The sequence below is a fragment of the Adiantum capillus-veneris genome, chromosome 19 (assembly GCF_014529385.1).
Source record: "Adiantum capillus-veneris isolate H3 chromosome 19, ASM1452938v2, whole genome shotgun sequence".
Taxonomy (NCBI): Eukaryota; Viridiplantae; Streptophyta; class Polypodiopsida; order Polypodiales; family Pteridaceae; genus Adiantum; species Adiantum capillus-veneris.
In genome coordinates this window covers 65,197,437-65,218,420 of record NC_140949.1, presented here as the reverse complement: position 1 = coordinate 65,218,420, position 20,984 = coordinate 65,197,437, and the positions used below count along the sequence as shown (strand labels likewise).

The 20,984-nt window shown below is 41.6% G+C and overlaps 1 pseudogene; it reads left to right on the top strand.

The window, feature by feature from the left end:
- The first annotated feature begins 406 nt into the window (after nt 1-406).
- LOC147434165 (uncharacterized) lies at nt 407-5,671 on the top strand (annotated as a pseudogene).
- The last annotated feature ends 15,313 nt before the right edge of the window (nt 5,672-20,984 follow it).

Below are 20,984 nucleotides of genomic sequence, written 5' to 3'. Positions count from 1 at the left end.
TTGTCTCTACTCAAGAGAAGCAAATAGAGAGAGTGCCAGAGATAGAAAAGGCAGCCTGTCCTGCACCAGAAGAAGACTCCCCATAATTTGAGCACACAAGAGAACAAGAGGCCAAGGAAACACCCTCTACCTCAACACAGCAAGATAAGGCCGAGGCACCACCCTCTACCTCAACAGAAAAAGATCAGCAGCCACAAGGGTAACAACAACAACCAGCAACCATGACACAGCTAGAGGTAAAAGAATCTGTAGAAACATCAATACAACTAACGCAAAGAAAATATTGGCAATCAAATGATGAAGTCATCCTACAAGTGAACAAATATGCTAAGCAAATGCAGAAGATGACAGAAAGACTTCGCTCAGTAGCACTTGGCCGCGTACCACACGGGCCAAAGAGTTAGAGATGGTGATTGATGCACTTCAAGGGGAGCTGGACAACAAATTCAATGTCATCACCGATCTACAGAGGCAAGTGAAGGAGTTAAGAGCAGAAGCTGAACAACATCAGCTCGCAAGAGATAAGCAACAAAAAGACATGGAGGAATTGGGTGAGTTGCTCACAAAACTATCAGAGGCATGCAAAGCAAAGGATGATCAGCTGACAGAAGTTACAAATGAACTTCTATCTACAACCCTATTAGCTCAAAAGATCCAGGTACAATTAGATGTAGCCAATGCTTTCCTACAGGACACAAAACAAAGAATCAATGATCAGGCAATATTCTTGTGGCAAATACGAGAAAATCCAGCCGTCACCTTGATCAAGGGAACATACAAGGTCTACAAGGCGTTAGAAAAGAAAAATAAAGACCTTGAGCTGGAGCTGAAATTAGAGTGGTCTCAGCGCACAGACCTGGCCAAAATGTGGGTCCAAAGAGAAGACGAGCTGTTGGAGGAGATAACTGAACTCAAACGAGTCAACCAGCTACTGAGAGAGGGAAGGACAGAAACGCAAAAAGAGGCAGGAACTTCGGATAAACCTCAGATAGAAATCCACTCAGTATCATTTGCTCAGATGGAGACACAATCAATAGTAGAGCTGAGTGGCAAGGAATAATTTCAAGTGCCCATTACCGAAGCAGACACAGTGCCAATAGTCCAGCTCTAAAGGCTGAAGAAGATGCACTGAAGGAAACATTTACACAAGAGGTAGATGAGCAGTTGAAGGGAGCAATGAATTGAGAGATGAGGGTACTTCATTCTGTCAATGTCACACAACTCACTTCCAATCAAATAAATGCGCAATGGCACCAACAATCTTTGCTCTACTCTCTTATTAAAATTGAGTTGTTGCAAGTAAAAGAAAGGCTTTACACTGACATGCAAGTCGAGGGCGTAGATAAAGACCACCCAAAGTGGAGGTTGAGCTGGCTGAACAAGAATCCCAGGTACTTGATTCTGTTCACAAGAGCACCTGCGGCCCTACAAAAGTATCCTACCTTCTATCTTGTACCAAGACTAAGGACCTGGATAGCACATGAGGCACTACTTAAGAAGCGGCCAACTTGGCTAAATTACCCCAGATTACCTGCTCCAGAAAAGAGACATCCAACTGAAAAATACATGGTGAAAACCCTAAAGGGTGCCATGTCATTCTTTAAAAGTCTACCAGATTTGTCATGTGCTATGTCATACAAAATCTACCAAATGTTGCTCACCTGCATCAAAGTGTTTGATGAGCCAGAGCAAGTAGGTGCCTCTTGGATGTCATTCCTCGAGGGTAACAAAGGGTTGTGCTATGATCTCAGTGGCCAACCTTCCGAAGAAGTCCTCTATGGCTTCTACGCCAGGTGCATGTTCCTACCTTCTCACAATATGCTGGCGTTCAAGGAAGCGTTCTATACGGGATTATTCACTTGGCGAAGGAAGATATTTGAGCGAGTGGTCAGCAACTTGACCTCAAGGTTTGTAGGCTACTCAGTAGTGGAGCTGAAAAACATACTAACTATGCAGTTCTTGCAAGTGCTAGATGAGGGAACGGAAAATCAGATATCAAGAGGCTCTAACAACGCTTAAAGATCGCCTCGCCAGTTGCCAGCCCAAAGACTACTTCAGTCCATAAAGCTGTGTCAAGGGACGACACAGGCGAGGAGGGGGGGAATGTTAGCAAAAAGCTAACACAAATACCACGGATACCATTTTTTGGAGTTCTCATTGTAAAAACACTTACTATTTTGATAAATCGGGAATATTGTAACTCCTAATTTTTGGATAAACCTTGTAATTGATGAGCCGGGGCTACAAGCTTCCAGATTGTATCAACCTGTCATTACCCATCTTTGGTAGAACTCCCAGATTATTAGTTTTGACCACCAAAAACCTTGGCTAAAGTATACACAGCGTGAGCTAATGGCGCTCACTTCTCTCCTTCTTGCACTTTCTACTCCCTCCCCGGTTGTCACATTGCAGTCGTGTTTGTTGCATTGCAACCGCAGGTAAGAGCTCTACGCATTGACGTAAGCACTTCACAGTGATTCGTATCTTTTGGCGTTGTCGACCCGCAGCCTAATTTCATCATATCTAGAAATTTACACTTTCAATAAAAAACTCAGCATAGGCAGGGTATTAGGGCATAATTGCTAAGCATTTAGATGCATTCTGGGTTGAAAACGACTAGGTGAATTTTGACGAGTCTTACCATGTGGCGAGCGAGATTTTCCGAGCAGAGGATAATCCGAGCAAATGAATGAAGAATCAGATAGAGCATTTGAATTTTATGGTGGACATTTATGGCTCTATTTTTTTAAAATTTCTTGGCAATAGGAAATGCTCAACAACTTATATTTGGATAAATTTGTTAGTATAAAACAATGGAGGAAATTAACACACTTTTAAAATTTATCGTGTTCTATGCCAAGTGATTGTGATAGGAAGAGCCCTAGCTGTGGTAGAGTTTCTTACTTGCTGGGTGGAGCATTTTTCATCATGAGCTCCAAATGTTCTTAGACAACATGGGGGGGGAAAAGGTTTTATCACACCAAAGAAAAAGGATTGCATTAATTACTATAGGATACATCTTGGAGTTTCCCTTTTTGCTACCGTAGACAACACCAATGCCAAGAACGGCGGGAGTCTCAATTGTGTATTTCTCCAAATTCTAGGTTGTGACTCTCAAGTCCATGAGTTCATGCACAAAGTATCCTTGACCAAAGTGGAGCTCTTTTAAGCCTTTGGGTGGAGTGTGGAAAAATGTATAATAGTAGTTTAAGTAGGCTTGGTTTGTAATGGTTTTGCATTGTGAGTATTTTGTCGTCAACTGTTGTTGAGCTAGAATGTGGCCTAAAGAGTTTATTTGTGTAATAAGGACAAGTTAAGAGGTTCTTCCATTTAGCGTTAATGCTCTCATTGCTGGTACATTTTGCATTTGCATTTGTGACTATGTATCAATGTGTGTGTGTGAACACATTAAAGTAAGAGTAAGGTTCTTCTATTTAAGAATATTTGAGATGCAGCATGTTTACTTTGCTACACTATCTTAGTACTTTCGAGCAGAGGAGAAACCGAGCAAACACATACAATAAACAAGATGGTGGTCAAGGCCTCACTAATTACTCTGTAAATTTAGGCTTGTAGCTGCTCATCAGTGTTGAAGAAAAATCATTTTTCCAAACATACAAAATTCCTTTCCTTGAATTTGCCAAGAGGAATTTTTAGCAAATAAGGTTATCTTTTTGGGCTTTTGCACTATTTTCTCTATTTTGGGGCGGAATTTCTCCTTTTCCTCTTGCTCTCAACCAACATTTTTGAAATTGAAAAAGGCACGATATTAAGCTTGAGACACATTTTTCCAAAACATTCCTACTCATACAAATCAACAAATTTTTTACTAGTTCCTCTACGGAGATTCTAACTTTGTGAGTTTTGAGAGGAAAAGGGTATTGGCACAATTTTTCTTCGAATTTTGAATGGAGATGGTTTTCCCTAAAAAGAGAGAGAAGAAGAAGAAGAAGAGAATTTTAACGTCGAAGGAAACTATCCCAAGAGACCTTAAATATCTATTCAACGAGGAAAGTTGAACTCAAAACATGTTATTCAAGTGGAAAATGGCATAACCAATCTACCACACTTGGGTGATTGAAAAGCTATACCATTTTCCTCTTTTTTTTAGCGCACACACCCACACACACACCCTAAGAAGAAGAGAATTTTAACGTCGTAGGAAACTATCCCAACAGACCTTAAAGATCTATCCGACGAGGAGAGTTGAACGTGCCCTTGAACTGCTGTAAAGTGCATGCGCGCGCGCACGAGCGAGAGAGAGAGAGAGAGAGAGAGAGAGAGAGAGAGAGAGAGAGAGAGAGAGAGAGAGAGAGAGAGAGAGAGAGAGAGAGAGAGAGAGAGAGAGAGAGAGAGAGAGAGAGAGAGAGAGAGAGAGAGAGAGAGAGAGAGAGAGAGAGAGAGAGAGAGAGAAGAGAGAGAGAGAGAGAGAGAGAACCTGCCTTGAACTAGTGCTACAAAAAAACCTAGGTTTAACACCTACCAATTTTGAAATATACCTCTAAATTTTGAATTTGAAGGTGAGAAACCTACAAAATTTCGAAAAAAATAGTGTAAATCGGTGTAAAAACCTTCAAATTTTACTTTTGTTCTTTCAGATAGATAGGTATGCCAAGTTTTTGGAAAGCACTGCCTTGAACTGCCACGTGTTGGCATGCGGTGCTAGAGAGCGAGAGAGAGAGAGAGAGCACGTGGCCCTTTGCTGCTCTTCCTGCACAATGAATGGGTTATAGCACCCCCCCATAGACGCGCCAGAAGGGATTGTAGAGGAGTTGGCTTTGCAACTCCATGGAAGAAGCCGTCTCCTGAGGTGCCTCTAGGCTAGTGACCCTCCATATTAGATAATCGCCAGCTACACAACAAGTCAGTTTCTTCATGGTGGCATTTTTATCATAAAATGGTTTTATTCATTCAACCCCTTACGATAGCACTCATAAGAGTCATCAGGCATGTTGATCCGCCATGAAGTTCATGGTTTTTGGACATGAATGTGTTGAAACTTGAAGCCTATGTAGCTAGTTCATGAACCCATTTGTGTTTGCTGTATGGAATTTTATGTTTTGGACACCCATGGATGCTTAATTGTTCGTGTGCAACAGATATAGAGCAGTAACAAGTGCATACTACAAAGGTGAAGTTGGAGCTATGTTGGTACATGACAACACGTCAGAGGATGCAAAGGAGTTTGCCGAGAAAGAAGGTTTGTTTTTTCTTGAGACATCAGCTTTGGAAGCTACTAATGCGGAAAGCGCATTCTTGATGGTGCTTTAAGAGATCTACAGGATAGACAGTAAAAAGTCTTTGATTGCGAATGAAGAACATGGCAATGGCAAGGCGTCGTTGCTAACAGGTACCAAGATTATCCTTCCAACCGAGGGCCAACAAGTTCAGGTTGCAAAGAAGGATTGCTATGGGACAGTGTGGGTGATTGTTGAGGCAAATTGTCGTTGTGTGTTGCAGCTATATCTCTGTACATTTGCTGCCATTTTGAAGGGCTTTCCAGAGCAAAGCCCCTTGTTTTATATTGATTATGTCAACATAATCATGGAAACAATTTTTAAAAGAGGTTTGCTAATAGTGAAAGTCAAGGTATACCTCACTACTGTATCTAATTTAGTTTTAGCTTTATACAATCTGCGAATGGTGCAAATTTAATCATAATCTATATTAAGATGTTTTGTTTGCCGCTTTTCATCATGAATAGACATTGGCAGAAAAAATTGTGCCGATATCTTTGATACCATGTTATTGGTCATACCTAGCTATCTAACTACTACTTGGCATGGATATGGGCGGTTCTACTATTAGCCCCTCCGAACCATGATGGATTTGATTTACGCTTTCACATATTGTTTCACCAGAAACCTGCGTTTCCTTCTGATTTATGGCTTGCAAGGTGCCACATTGATGATGGGCTTTTGAAGTCAAATATGTTCTTAATCTTAGATTTGAATCTAGTAAATTGTTTCTTCTTTTTTCTATTTGGTTAGCATGAAGGCTGGCTTCTTCTGTTTGGTGAGATGCAAGCACCAAAACTCTGTGAGAGAGAGAGAGAGAGAGAGAGAGAGAGAGAGAGAGAGAGAGAGAGAGAGAGAGAGAGAGAGAGAGAGAGAGAGAGAGAGAGAGAGAGAGAGAGAGAGAGAGAGAGAGAGAGAGAGAGAGAGAGAGAGAGAGAGAGAGAGAGAGAGAGAGAGAGAGAGAACGTGATAGACATAAAGACAGAGAGATTTGTGAGAGAGAGTATGTCTATCAACTGGAAAAAAGGCAAGGAGAAGTAGTCCAGTAACCTTGATTTTCAATCATCTAAAGGTTAAGCTGAGGTAGACCTTTCCCAAACATGGACCCAATAGAGGCATGACATTGGAGGTAGGAGGACTATCCGCCTTTGTAGCCCTTGCACAAAAATGACTTGCTACCTTGGTTTGTGTGCTAAAAATTAAGAGAGCTCCTTGCTTTTTTGTTATTGTTGCTTGCTCTTTTGCTCGGTTTAGAGATTGCTCGAAAAATCTTGCTCAGAGTTAGGGATCCTTCAAAAATTCACTGCTGTTAATAATTGCGATTTTGGCACTTGACCTAAAGAGGGATATGAGACCATAAGCATGTGTGCTTAGGTATTATAAACATATCCTAGAAGTTTTGTTACGTTTGGATGTCATTTGATGTTACAACGGATGTGATTTGTTTGCCGATGAGCGATTGGCTTTTAGTGATTTCTGTCACTTGAGTGTACCATGAGTTAGATGCAAGTTGTTAGTTGTTTTTCGAGAGATTGACACCCTCTTGTAGCCTCTATTCACTAGTCGAGTCAATTTCATCCCATGGATTGACAATTTAATCGTGGTTCTCGCTAAAACTGCAATAAGATAGGATAGTGAGGTTAGACACACGTCCCACACTGAGTTATCCTCTAAATACTTAGGGAAGCTATTTTTGTGTTTGTAGGTTCTTTCTTAGTGTAAATAGCTTGTTAGAATGATTATGGTCAGATTCATAGTCAGGTTTCATTTAAAAAAACCTTGCCCTTACCTTGACTATGATTTGCTTGTCCACCAGCTTTCTAATTATCAAGTGGATTTTGTTGGTTTCCACCAACAGGTATAGATTGAACCTCAGTAAGCTTATGTGCAGCATGATCTAGAGGCTAACTCAAGTGGGTGTTGATCCACTTGCGAGTGACCCTGTGTTCTGGAACCAGATGCCTGCACCTCCATCATGTGGTTGATGGAATTGACAATGGTGTTCCATCCAGACTGGATAGCTACAACGCATCCTTGTGTGATGACATCCGGATCGGTCTGATCTATCTCATAAACATTCATTGGAAAACCATAAGGTAATGCAGACCAATCTGGTTTGTTCATCACTAATCTTCCTTTGACAGGCTCTTTTTGAAGGCGTTGAAGCCTATTCAGCTTCACAATAGGCAGGTTGTTGCGGTCAGGTACTAAGCCGCTTCTTGATGCGTGGCGTCCCTCTCCTTCAGGCCTGCTACTAGTTTGCAGTTGATCTATGTTGGCATTCATCTTTGATGTTGACTTTTCTTGTTGCTGCTTCCCAGTAGGTGTGTTTGGCATTGTGTCAGTTGGTGTTGTGTTTATATTCACAGGTTTTTGAGTTCTAGTCCTACACCCTTTCACTAGGTCTATGGTCTTCTATTTTTTGCTTGAGGGTCTACTCCCTGTTTGGATTAATGATATTTTTTCTCTGGTTTGCACTCTCTCTTTTCTTTTGTTGTTAGATTGCTTTGTTGCAGTGTCCTTGGTCTGTGAGCTTGTCTTGTCAGCCCCTCCAGTCTTGGTTTCTTCCTCCAGTCTTGGTTTCTTCAAAAGACTCTATATTGATCTTAGGTGCTCTATTTTTAGTCACCCTATCCCAAATTTTCTGCACATTAATAAGTACTAGAGTCATATCTTCCTTATACAAGAACTACCATACATACCAGGCCTTGAACAGGTTTTTGGACTTGGCCTTGGTAGTTTGCTACACCATGCTAGTGTACAAAAATTGGTTGATATTTATATTGGGTTCTAGGTTCTGAATCTTGGCCAGTAACATAGAAAAAACCTTTTCTGAGAGGTAGATATGGTTTTTTTTCAGGCTGATGGTCTCTGCAATGAATCTGTAGACAAAAATGCATTACAATGCTACAACCGGAATGCTATGAGCACCACCTTTTTGTTTCTTATTGGCATGCTTATCTTGCTTCAAAAAATTGCTAACTACATCTGATGTAGTTGGTGTGGAATTTTGGATGTAGTTAGTGTGGAATTTTGTGCGTCTGGGATTCTGAACACGTGGGCCAATTCACAAGGTGTCAGATCGAGTGTTGAGTTGTTTACCATGATGATGCCCTTGTCAGCTTGGTATGTGGAAAGCACTTGCAAGGTGATTCCAACATCATATAGTAATGCTCCAACATCCACCACCACTTCCAAACCCCACAGTTTTAGTGCTCTCTCTCTTGTAAGATATACTTAGCAATCGTATTGTGGGCTATGACATCAATGACTTATGCTACGGAGGCTTTCAAACTCTTTGATTTGGCTATCATGGTATCTAATGTGGCTTGCATCTGCTGTGAATTTTTTCTTCTATCCATGAACGACTCAGAAGAACAGGTTTGGGTGAAAGATGACTTACTTGTTGCAATGAAGGAACCATATAGAGAGTAGCAAGGTGTCTCAAGTAGGGTAATAGTCAAAGGAGGTGGTGTGTGCAGAGACAAAGTTTTAGGTTGCAAGCTCAAAGTGTTTTCTGCAAGGAGATGTGAGTAAAGTGTAGATGGGTCAACCCTTTGCATAGTTATACGTATACAAGACATGAATGCTTCACTCTCCGCCCACCTTGGATTTTTGTGCATCATTTGTGATGTGTCACACATGCATTTGCATGTTTGATTCATCATTATTGACAAGATTCTTTCATTTATTTCCCCTGAATGATAGTTATTTGATACTGGATTCTCTGGTGCATGTACTTGGATCTAGACCGGTCTAACTTATGGAGTCTAAATTGAGTATTACTTGAGACTACTAAGTTGTTGATTTGGTGTTGGGTTTGGTCTGAAGTTGCCAGCACCTCTTTCACTGTTTTTGACACTGGCCTGACATCGAATAAGTCAAGTGGTTCCTCTACTGTGTTTAGTACTGGTTCTACTAGAAGCTCCTCTTCTCTAGAATAGTATAAATTGCTTTTGGCCCCATTGTAGACTCTAGACAACAGTAAACCCAACAAGTCTCTGAGTCACACTGTCCCATTGGAAAACAATCTACTTTATAGGGTCCTGAACAAGCTATCTTCAAGTTTGGCTTCTTCGATCCCAATTTGGACTAATTTAAGAGTACCAATCACCCCTTCAAAACTCCCTCATTTTGATTCTATTATCATGCAAATGCTTCCTTAATTGTTGAACAACTTCTTGTTTCAGCATAACCCTTTGCTTGATTTCATCCAACTGCAACAACTCATCCAAGCAATGTTTTAGATTCTAATTGAAGTCTAATCCATGCTCAATTGCCAATCTTAAGATGGGAATGGCAATTTCCATTGGCACAACTACTTTAGTACCATAGATCAGCTTGAATGGTGTCATCCCAGTAGTCACCTTATGAGCAGTCCGCTATGCCCATAATGTTGTCTGAAGCTTTGTATCCGACTGATTCAATTTCTTTTGCACAATTTTAGTGAGAATAGTCTTGATTGTCTTATTATTGCTTTCTACTTGACCATTACATCTAGGGGGATAGTACGACGTTGATTTCCTGTGCTTCACTAAAAACAGCTCCATCAAAATTGCCATCGTGTCATTGATGAAATGAGTCAGCTCATCTGACACTATTTTGATAGGACAACTATATTTGCATATGATATTCTCATATATGAATAAAGCAGTTGATCTCGCAGTGTTGTTTGGGAGTGCCTTAGCCTCTACCCACTTGCTGAAATAACATGTAGCCATGATGATATATGTATTATTTTTGGGAGTCACCTTCTTGAATGGACTAGTCCCCATTTCATAAATACTCCCATTGGCTGTATTGGAGTCAAACGTGTCATGTCTGCTACTGTAGGCCTTCCCATTATCTGGCATATATCATAAGTTTTACAAAAAGCTTTGACATCAATCATAATTGTTTGCGACCATAATCCCGCTTGAAGAATCTTTTTATTGATGATGTCAGTTGAAAATTGGCCTCCTGTGTCTCCATTATGGGCTTCAATGATTACGTACATTCTTGTCTTCAATGGCACACATCTTTGAAGTACACCATCAATGCCTAACCTGTAAAGTGCTCCAATAAATGATGGTAAATTTCATACCTTAATGATCAATGCCTTTTTCTTGTTCTGGGACCACTTATGCAATAATTCACTAAAAAATTCCATCATAGACCTCTAGAAAGTCACTTGAGCATTGTAAAGCCCAAATGGAATTATCAGGTACATAAATGAATCCCATTTAGTGATAAATGTACTAAAAATTTCCATCATACACCTCTAGAAAGTCACTTGAGCATTGTAAAGCCCAAATAGAATTATCAAGTACATAAATGATTCCCATTCAGAGATAAATGTAGTTTTTTCCCTATCCTTAGGTGCAATATTTAGGTGATTGTAGCCACTATAGCTATCCATAAAGCTATACATTTCATGGCCTGCAATCTCATCTAGAATCATGTCTATAAATGGTAATGAAAAAGGATCCTTAATGGTCTCGGTAACCACATACTCTTAGTTTTCACTACAAGAGGCTATTCATATTAGCGACGCTCACACAGTGACGCTCAAAAAAAAAATTCCCGGCGTCGCTATGAGCGTCGCAAATTTACTTGTAAATTTGCGACGCTCATAGCGACGCCGACTGGGCTAAAAAAATAACAGAGAGAGCCCAAAAACTCAGATCTCAGATCTGAGTTTTTCAGCGCCCTCAAGCAAGGAGCAAGTAACGCTCTCCCTCTCTCTCTCTCTCTCTCTTTCTTCTCCACACACACACACACACACAAGGAGAGGAAGGAGAGCCAGGTATGCTCCTTCCCTCTCCTCACTCTCATGTTCCCTTCCCCTCTTTCTCTCTCCCTCTCTCTCTCTCACACACACACACACACACATAGTGTTTTTGAGAGAGAGAGAGAGAGAGAGAGAGAGAGAGAGAGAGAGAGAGAGAGAGAGAGAGAGAACAAACATAAACAAAAACACGCACACACATACATAAACAAAGAATGCACACACACATTGAGAGAGGAAAAGAGAGAGAGAGCATGCATAAACAAAAAACGCACACATTGAGAGAGGAAAAGAGAGAGAGAACATGCATAAACAAAAAACGCACACATTGAGAGAGGAAAAGAGAGAGAAAACATGCATAAACAAAAAAACGCACACACATTGAGAGAGAAAGAGAGAGAAACTAATTTAACGTCGTAGGAAACTAATTAAAATTAAAAGACCTAAAGATCTAGCCGACGAGGAGTTGAACTCAAGACCTATTATTCAAGAGGGAAATGGCATAACCAATCTATCATACTTGGCATGGGTGATAGAAAGGTTATACCATTTATCTCTTTTTATTGGCACACACATCCACACACGCGCACACACACAAGAAGAAGAGAGTTATAACGTCGTAGGAAACTATCCTAAAAGACGTTAAAGATTAGGTTAGATGTAGACTTACGTTAAATTAGATTTAGGTTTATTTAAGTTAAATTAGATTAGATTTAGGTTTATTTTTAATTAGATTTACATTTATTTACACTAGATTTAGATTTACGTTATATTAGATTAGATTTAGGTCTCCATAGACTCCGATGCCTGCATGAAGCGGGTGAAGAAAGCCCTCAATGGAATATAGGGTATTGCTGCCTTCACTCATGGTGGGCTCCGTCGATCCAAAAGTACTGGTGAAATGCCTTCAGAAGATAGGGAAGAAGGTGGATCTTCAGGGCGGCAAGAGTCACTACATCCCCGACACAATGACCATCTAAACAACCTCTAGTCATTCAACATCAACTTCAAAGTTAGTAACAAGAGCAAGAACGGTCTAAAGGGCCAATTGCTGTCGTTAGATGTGGATGGAGATGAGGCAGCGTCACCGCCGGAAGTTAACTCTCACATCTTTAGTGATGAGAATGCCAACTCTTGCCGAGTTATGTGAAAAATTATGTGTTAAATCAGTTTTAAGGTTCTTATAATCCCTGTTAGTTTAGTTCTTTGTTTTTAATATAACATAATTTACGTTAGATTAGACTTAGGTTTATTTAGGTTTACCCACACACACACACACACACACACACACACAAGAAGAAGAGAGTTTTAACGTCGTAGGAAACTATCCCAAAAGACGTTAAAGATTAGGTTAGATGTAGACTTACGTTAAATTAGATTTAGGTTTATTTTTAGTTAGATTTACGTTTATTTAGATTTACGCTTATTTACGTTAGATCGAGTCCATGCAAGAATTACTTACGGTTTAGGGTTTAGAGTTAGACGAACAGTGAAAAGATCTACTATGAAAATGTTAAGATGCTGTGAAGTGCTACAGCTAGAGAAGAGGCAAAGGGGTTTTGTCCACTACATGCAGTATCATGTAGACGTGGGTGTGTAGATTTCTTGTACCCACAAATATAGGTATTGACCAATAAAGACGAGATTATAACCCGGTGGTTCTGATCTCCGTGCACCTCTAGACCGAGGTGTGCGGGGATTGGACATGACTAGAGAATGTGAGGTAAAGAGAGAGAGAGAGAGAGAGAGAGAGGAGAGAGAGAGAGAGAGAGAGAGAGAGAGAGAGATAAGACGAAGAATGCCAATAGAATATTAAATTTGTTGTCCAGGTTATAAGATTTTTATCCTCATTATGAGTAGTGACGAGGATGTGGGACCGTCCAACCGAAACACCTATCTCTCAACGAGGGTCTTATGTCCTTGTAATCAATGCAAGCATGCCGTGCGACAGACAAGACGTGTTTCTTTGCAGCACGTTCGCAAATTTGGCGAGTTCGATCCATCTATTATAGATCGAGTTGTTGCCAATTATAACTCGTCGGACTCTGACGCTGGCTAACAAGCAGCAATCTTGCAACCCAATAGACGTGTTCGCAGGCGCTTTGGTCAAGCAGCATATGTGAGGCCACAAGATGTAGCCTCTGACAGCTCGGGGGATGATCATGCAGAGCACATTCCCAACGAGGCAATGTTTGAGCCTGAGATTGATGAAATGATCGAGACGATCATGGATTCAGAAAGGCTTATCTATGATGATATGAAAAGTGAAGCCGATACGCCATTGTATAATGGAGCACGTATGTCTAGATTGAAAGCACTCCTGGTTCTTCTCAACATGCAGGCAAAGTTTGGATGGAGTGACACTAGCGTCACAACGCTTTTTAGGTGATCTATTACAATTAGTTTACTTTAATAAAACTCTAAATGTATAATGATCTGATAGATTTTTACACGATTGTATCGTAGTTTTATGTTGTGTAGATTGCTTAAAGAGCACATACTACCAGATGACAATGTGATGCCAGATTCCCGAGATGAAGCAAGAAAGATTTTGCGAAACTTGGGGATGGATTACAATTCTATCCACGCTTGTCCTAATGACTGCTTCTTTTCAGAGGGGAATACATAGACATGGAGAAGTGTCCGAAATGTGATTCCGAAAGATATCGAGTAGATCTCCACGGGACAAAAATTCCACAAAAGGTTTTGCGACATTTTCCTCTGCTTCCTTGCATCAAGCATTTCTTCGAATGTAAGTCCATGGCCGCCCTAGCATCATGGCATGAGGAGAATAAATCTTCGGATGGTGTGCTACGAATTCCTGCAGATTGCGCAGCCTGGAAACATATAGATGGAACATGGTCGGATTTTGCCAGGGAAGCTCGAAATTTGCGCTTAGGTCTGGCTATGGATGGCGTAAATCCATTTGGTCAAAGATCAACATCTTACAGTGTATGGCCCGTTGTCATCGTCAACTACAACATTCCCCCGTGGTTGACTACGAAGAAGGGGCACCTATGGCTAAGCTTGATTGTGCCAGGGCGATATAAAGTGGAGAATATGGATGTGTATCTTCGTCCAGTATTGGAAGAGCTACAACAATTGTGGATTGGCATAGAGGTGGTGGATATGAGCCAACACACAGGACGACGGAATGCTTTGATCAGAGGCATTCTAATGTGGACCATGCATGACTATCCCGGGCTAGCAGAATGCTCAGGTGATCTATTGACACTCCTCACTCAGACACTGTAAATCTTTTTTTTTCCCATAGTTGATCTATTATCATGTGTATACATGCAGGGGTTCAAACAAGTGGATACAGAGCATGTGTCACATGTGGACCTAGACTGAATGCACGTAGGGCGCCCTCACTGAAGAAGCAAATCTACGAAGGTCATCAAGCGTATCTTCCAGAGAATCATGTGTTACGCGACGGCTTTTTGGGAAGAGAGCCACCAAGGATGTCTGCACAAGCATGGTTGGAGCAGAAGGAGATGTGCGATGACGGATTGCCTCCAGGGATGAAGAGAATATCTCTATGGTACGAGTTACCATACTGGCCCCGACTCATGATCAATCACTTGCTCGATCCAATGCACATATTCAAGAATGTGGGTAATCTACTATGGGACCATCTGACCGGCAAGAAAGATACTTTGGGAGCCAGAGTTGCCCTTAGAAATGTGGATCGTATGGAGAAATATTGGCCGCAAACAGCGTCTGATGGATCGATAAAACTCCCTAAAGCACCATGGATTTTCACAGGAGCCCAAGAACGCAAAGTAAAAGAGACCATTCGATCTTTGCGGACCCCCACTGGCGTAATGCACTCGCTCCGAACGTGTTTTACTAAAGAAGGAAAGCTTACCGGTTTGAAGTCACACGATTGGCATAAAATGTGTTAGGTACGTTCATAGTGGACTTTAATATCATTGCATAAAATGTGGACTTTAATATCATTGCTGCACATACTTTACAGTTTATTTTACCGGTTGCCATTGAGGGATGTTTGTCTCTCGACATCCGTAACACAATCTACAAACTTGCAAAGCTGGTGCAATGGATCTCACAAAAGGAGATCAACGTAGACTCCATACCATTCGCCAAACTAAATGCTGCGGAGCTTGTGTGAATGTTTGAGAAACATTTTCCTACTACCATGCTAACCATTCAGGTGCATCTTCTTGTTCACATAGTTGATGAGGTGGAAATAGCTGGCACAGTTCATTCCAGATGAATGTTCTTCTTAGAACGTTTCATGAAAACGCTTAAGGGATATGTGCGTCAAAAGGCACGTCCGGAGGGTAGCATGGCAGAAGGTTGGTTGGTATCAGAGTCCCTAGTGTACATTGGAGAGTGGCTAGACGGATTTGATAAAGCCCGGGACACGCTATGGCGAACCATAGATGATGAGCGCATATCTGGGACTGTCATGTGCAATCTCGGTGTTGAGAAGAAGATGACGGAAGATCTAGAGGCTAAAATCAACTGATTTTGCATGCTTCACAATCCAGTGATGCAAAAGTGGATTTCACAATATGAGGATGCAAAGCAAGAGCGACAAAGGGCACGAATCGAGTGGAGACGGGGAAGACGATCACCGATGCACTATGCGACGGTTCTGGAGAGCCTACCAACCTTCATGAGCTTAAGATGGTTGCACAACCAATTGAAAAGCACACAACAATGCGGTGACGAAGTGACTGAGGCAGAGTGGGAGTACTCTCGGGGTTGCGCGACCAAGGTAAGTTTGCAATGTACGACTAGCTAGTGACTTTATTTCTAAACGTTTGAACGGCCACTCATAATCTTTGTTCGTTGTAGTATAAGTCATATACAGCAGCATGGTGTAAAGGTCGACATTTTAGGGTGGAACGAATCGACAAAAAGCGTTTTACTCAAGATTGTGGAATCATGGCAAAATTTGAACAGTCTAGTCGACGACGTTCCTCTGATGCAGATCCTGTGATGGCGGAACTCACTTACTTCGGCACGCTGCAAGAGATTTTGAGGATCGATTACAGAGGATTTTTTGTCGACTTGTTCGACGTGCAATGGTTCAAGACAATCATGGAGGGTTGCAACGCTACTGTGCTTAGAGGAGAGTCTGGTTTTCTTGAGGTGGATTCTACTAAGAAATGGACTGACCTAAGAGACACTTTCGTACTACCCGAGCATTGTGAACAAGTAAGTATGTAAATAGTTAACATCCCCCTTTTACAAGTTATGTGCTTGAAAGATCTCATGTAAGTTATGTGGCTCTGGCAGGTAATATTTCATCCTACAAAGTCTACATCAAACTGGTGGTACGTCATAGAGGTAGCCCCTCGTAGTGCAAGGACGTATGAAGGCTACCATGTGCCAATCACAACGGCATTAATGGAGGAGATCAGAGAAGATGTTCAATCAGAAGCCGCTGCGGTGGTGCCAGACGAGCATCAAGATGCTACTACTCTATATGGGGTGCATGCAGAGGAGCTACAAAATGAAACAGAGGATATGTGTTTAAACGGAGAGCTCTATATAGATATAGGAGGTTATACTGAGTTATGCGAGGATGAGAGAGAGATCTCTTAAAGCCACAAATATTGTATTTGAACAATTTTGCTCCGTGTTGTAAAAGCTCTGGCTCTCTAAGTACCTTCCATGGTGTATAACGCTCTTTTCTACTCGCGCTCACATCTTTTGATTGAAAATTCTGAGTTTTCGACTTGCCTCTTCTATCACTCAATTCATTGCGTCATTGTATTTATATGCGTCATTACGTCATTGTATTTAATGGTCTTTGCGTCATTGTCTACTCTATTCATTCAATATTAAGTTTAAATATTCGTGTGTTTAATGCAGGTATGGATGATGAGGAGTTTCTTTCTTCTTTGTCACCGCAGCAGAGACAGTGGTACGTGGAGCGTCATCGCTCTGGCGCATGATCGCGCGTTCCTACTCCATCCGCACCTCCCTCTCTTTCGGAGCATTCGGTGCGCTCCGAAGCTTCGGCGTCGACGAGACGAGCTTCACACTCGTCTAGACACCGGCGCTCTAGTGGTGGCGGTGGCGGTTGTTGTGGGGATTCCGTCACCGATGCCTCCACACCGCCTCGTGTTCGACGAGGCTCTTTACCCTCCCCTTCTTTGCCCGCCCCCACACCAGCCACAGCATCGCCATCTATGCCACGTTTTGCACGGCTGACTGTTCCTAGCAGCTACACACCTTTACCTACTCTGCCAGGAGCCACCCCACTCGACACTCCTCGCTTCGGGGCCCAGACACCGGTGGAGACACCTGACGTCTGTACCCCCATCGACACGCCGCTAGAGACCCCTGTCGGGACACCCAGGTTCACGCGTCACCGGCCAGAGGGCTTGCCTTACTTTGTTGACCTCAGCGGCGGCATCATCATGGATGATGACGGCAAGAAGGTGATCTCACGCATGCGTGGTCTTTGCTCTCAGCTGTTTAGACACTACATACTAAACAAATGGAGTGAAGTACCAAGTGATTTAAAAAACAGAGTCATCAGCATACTTCATGATGAGTTTCCCGTTCCAACACGGAATCAGCGCTTCAATGAAGACCTGATGAAGATTCGAATGCGCGAATATTGCAAACACAAGCGTTCCGAAGTGCAAAAAGCAATCAAGCATGGGTGGAACAGGCTAGAATGGCTGGCTAAAGAAGATTGGAAGAATGCGAAGAAAGCAGCGCGCGAGAATCCCGACAAGTGGAAGCAACAAAAGGATGTAGCCAGAGCGCGAGTAGAGGCAGGGAGCTCGCACCACTTGGGGAGCGGTGGATGGGCATCATTTGAGGCCGATTTTGTAAGTGTTTTCGCATTGCTCTTTATGTTCGATAGTTTAGGGTTTATGAGTTTTTTAATTGTAACATAATGAATTCTTTGTATGTTTTGACAGTGGTCGATGACAAGACGTGATCCCACACCGTACGAGCGCGAGTACGCAGGCAGGAAGGGCTTAAACGCCCTGATGGACATTCTCAGTTCTCGCGGCGGCATGGTTAGTATTAGGGTTTACTCTTTTCTATTTTTTGTATTGTTTTATAAATGTCATTATATGTTTACACTTACTGAAAGCTGTCTTATTGTCTTTTTTTTGCAGAATCCGACAGATACGCCGCTTGGACGCGATGAGACATCTGACTAGACGACGTCAGTTTAGCCGTAGCTAGATAGCATTAGTTTAGGGTTTCTCATAGCTTATGTATCATGAGACGGATTTTATACGTCTTTTTGAACCATGTATATTATTACATTTGTCACCGCAGTTCATTTTGCCAATCAATTCTTTATGCCTATGATGTTGTACAATTGTCATTATTACATTTGCCAATCAATTCATTTTGCCTATGATGTGTACAATTGTCAATTTTACGCTTGTCAATTTTGCAAACAATGCGTCTTGTGGGTGACTATTTTGGGTCTATTATCTACCCTTGCACTTTTTTTAAAAAGGGAATCAAGTACAATATGGTTGATGGGTGGCAGGGCATTCAATGCCCTGTCACCAAAAAAAATTTCTCTTGGGTGTCGCTATAACCGTCGCTATTTATGGCTCTGTAGCGTCGCTATGAGCGTCGCTATAGACTTCTGTGTAAACGTCGCTATAACCGTCGCTATGACCGTCGCTATGAGCGTCTCTATATAGCGACGCTCATAGCGATGCCTATAGCGTCACATATAGCGACGCTCTCGTAGCGACGCTATTAGCGACGGTTTTAGCGACGCCGGGGGTTATAAAAACCCAGTGTATTTCCGTTGCTAACAGCGTCACAAGAGCACACAACCTCTTGTAGTGTTTCCATTCTTCTTCGGTACTACCACTATAGGAAAGAGCTATTCACTACTTGCTACCTCTGTGATGAACCCAGGTTTAAGAAGGTTGTTGATTTATTCCTTGACCTTTTTAGTATAGTTAGGATTCATTCTAGGAGTTTTTCACTCTAGAATCATGTCTGTGTGTGAATGGTAATAAAAAATGATCCTTAATGGTCTGGGCATTTAGCTTTTTATAGTAACCACATACTCTCAGTTTTCAATTCTTCTTTGGTACTACCACTATAAGAAAGATCTAGTCACTACTTGCTACCTCTATGATGAACCCAACTTTGAGAAGGTTGTTGATTTATTCCTTGACCTTTTTAGCATAGTGACCTGAATCCCTTGACTCATCAGCAGTGCGTGGTTTTGGAGCGACATTGGTCTCATTCCCAAGTTGCTGGTAAGTTTTTGAGCCTTGCTCTAAAAAATAAAAAATTAGACTGACTTGATCTGGATTTTTCATGAATCTGGTGGTTGGTCGTTGGTATTGCTAATATCTAGTAGCTCTAATACCAACTAGGAGATAGTTTGCCTATCCTAGAGTAATTTAGGTCAAACTACCGTGATTGCAAAAATGGAATGAGGTGGATGTATTTAGATAGCTATTCCAAGTTGGTAATTAAAGTTAGTTCATATCAAATTTAGCGACTTTAGAGTACTAAAAGATAGAACTAGAACTAAAAATGAAATGACACTAGAAACAATGACTAGAAGTGGAATTGCATTACTCAGAAGATGAACATAGTACAATTGGAAGCAGTATTGGAAAGTACTTCAACATATTGAGATTATAAAGTATGTCAGACAATGGCTCAAGATACATTTACAAGGCTTGGGGTTATAGGGATCTAGAAATTTGTGGATGAAGGAAGTTAGTACAAGGGAGATTCCAAAATGAATAGTGGGTCCTATTTATAGTCCCTTGGACTGATGTCTACTTGACTATGTACTATCAGTTACCATGGTAAGTCTGTGGTTACTACTCTAGAAGCCTTTGGTAGTACCCACCAACTTCATTCTAAGGGGTGTTCCCGCCTTCTAAACAACAAAATGATAGGCGTTGGTAGAAAAGTGATAAATTTTTGACACTAACCATTTCTATTGTAAACATGCATTGTAATGTCAAGTGATTTTTTGGTGGCCCAATCAATGGTTTTGTGCATGAAGTTTCATCTAATTTGGAGTTTTTTTAACTTTTATTAGTTTACTAAGTTTTTTATCATTTTTAAAAACTTTAAGTACTATATAAGTCAAAACGCACAATTTGAAATTCACTTCTCATTTGCATGTTCTAGAAGATTCTCTCAAGCCCAAACAAGCACGCACTCATATCTTGCACCACATGGATGATACATAAGAGTAGATCACTATGCACATCGATGTCACCACCACCCACTCACACCACAGTAAATTCGCAACCAACACCTCCTGATGAATCCACTGCTTTATCTCAACAACCTTAACCACATCTGGATAACCCAACACCACAACCTGATCCATATACCCAACAACCTCCCCAACCTTTGAATCCAGAGGATCAAGCCACCATTTGGAAGATTTTTGGTGATCTCCCACCATTACATCATGCCAACCACACACCTCTATTGGATCACACACCAATATCATCTCTACACACAGAGCCACACAATAAATAAGACCAAGATAATAAGAATATCAGGTTTTGTTATTAAATCAAGAGGGTTTGCCTATTGTCATAGCACCTAGCACTCAAGAAACCATGGCATCTACTCCGCAAAAATTTCCCCATCAGTTCAAACAAAGGGTGATCAAGTAATACAGCGTGACCCCATTTTGGAAGCACTGATGGCCAGAAATGACATGCCATATGGGGTGGCCTCTACACCACACATAGCCTGAACATCCGCAAGCATCCTCTCAAGGTGGTAGTGATCCTATGGGTAGGAAGGGGCACCACCTAGCATAAATGAGGCTAGGACGCATACATACATGACCTAGGGTAGCAAACGTGAAATGCTCTCTAGGTAATCAACATGAAATGGTGGTGTAACAACCGTTCACATGTAGAGAACTGCTTAATCATTAACCATTAGCGTGTGCACAAGAGAGGTACATGAAAATCTCAGGACAGGGAATACTGACTGGCGAAAGAGATTGCACATGA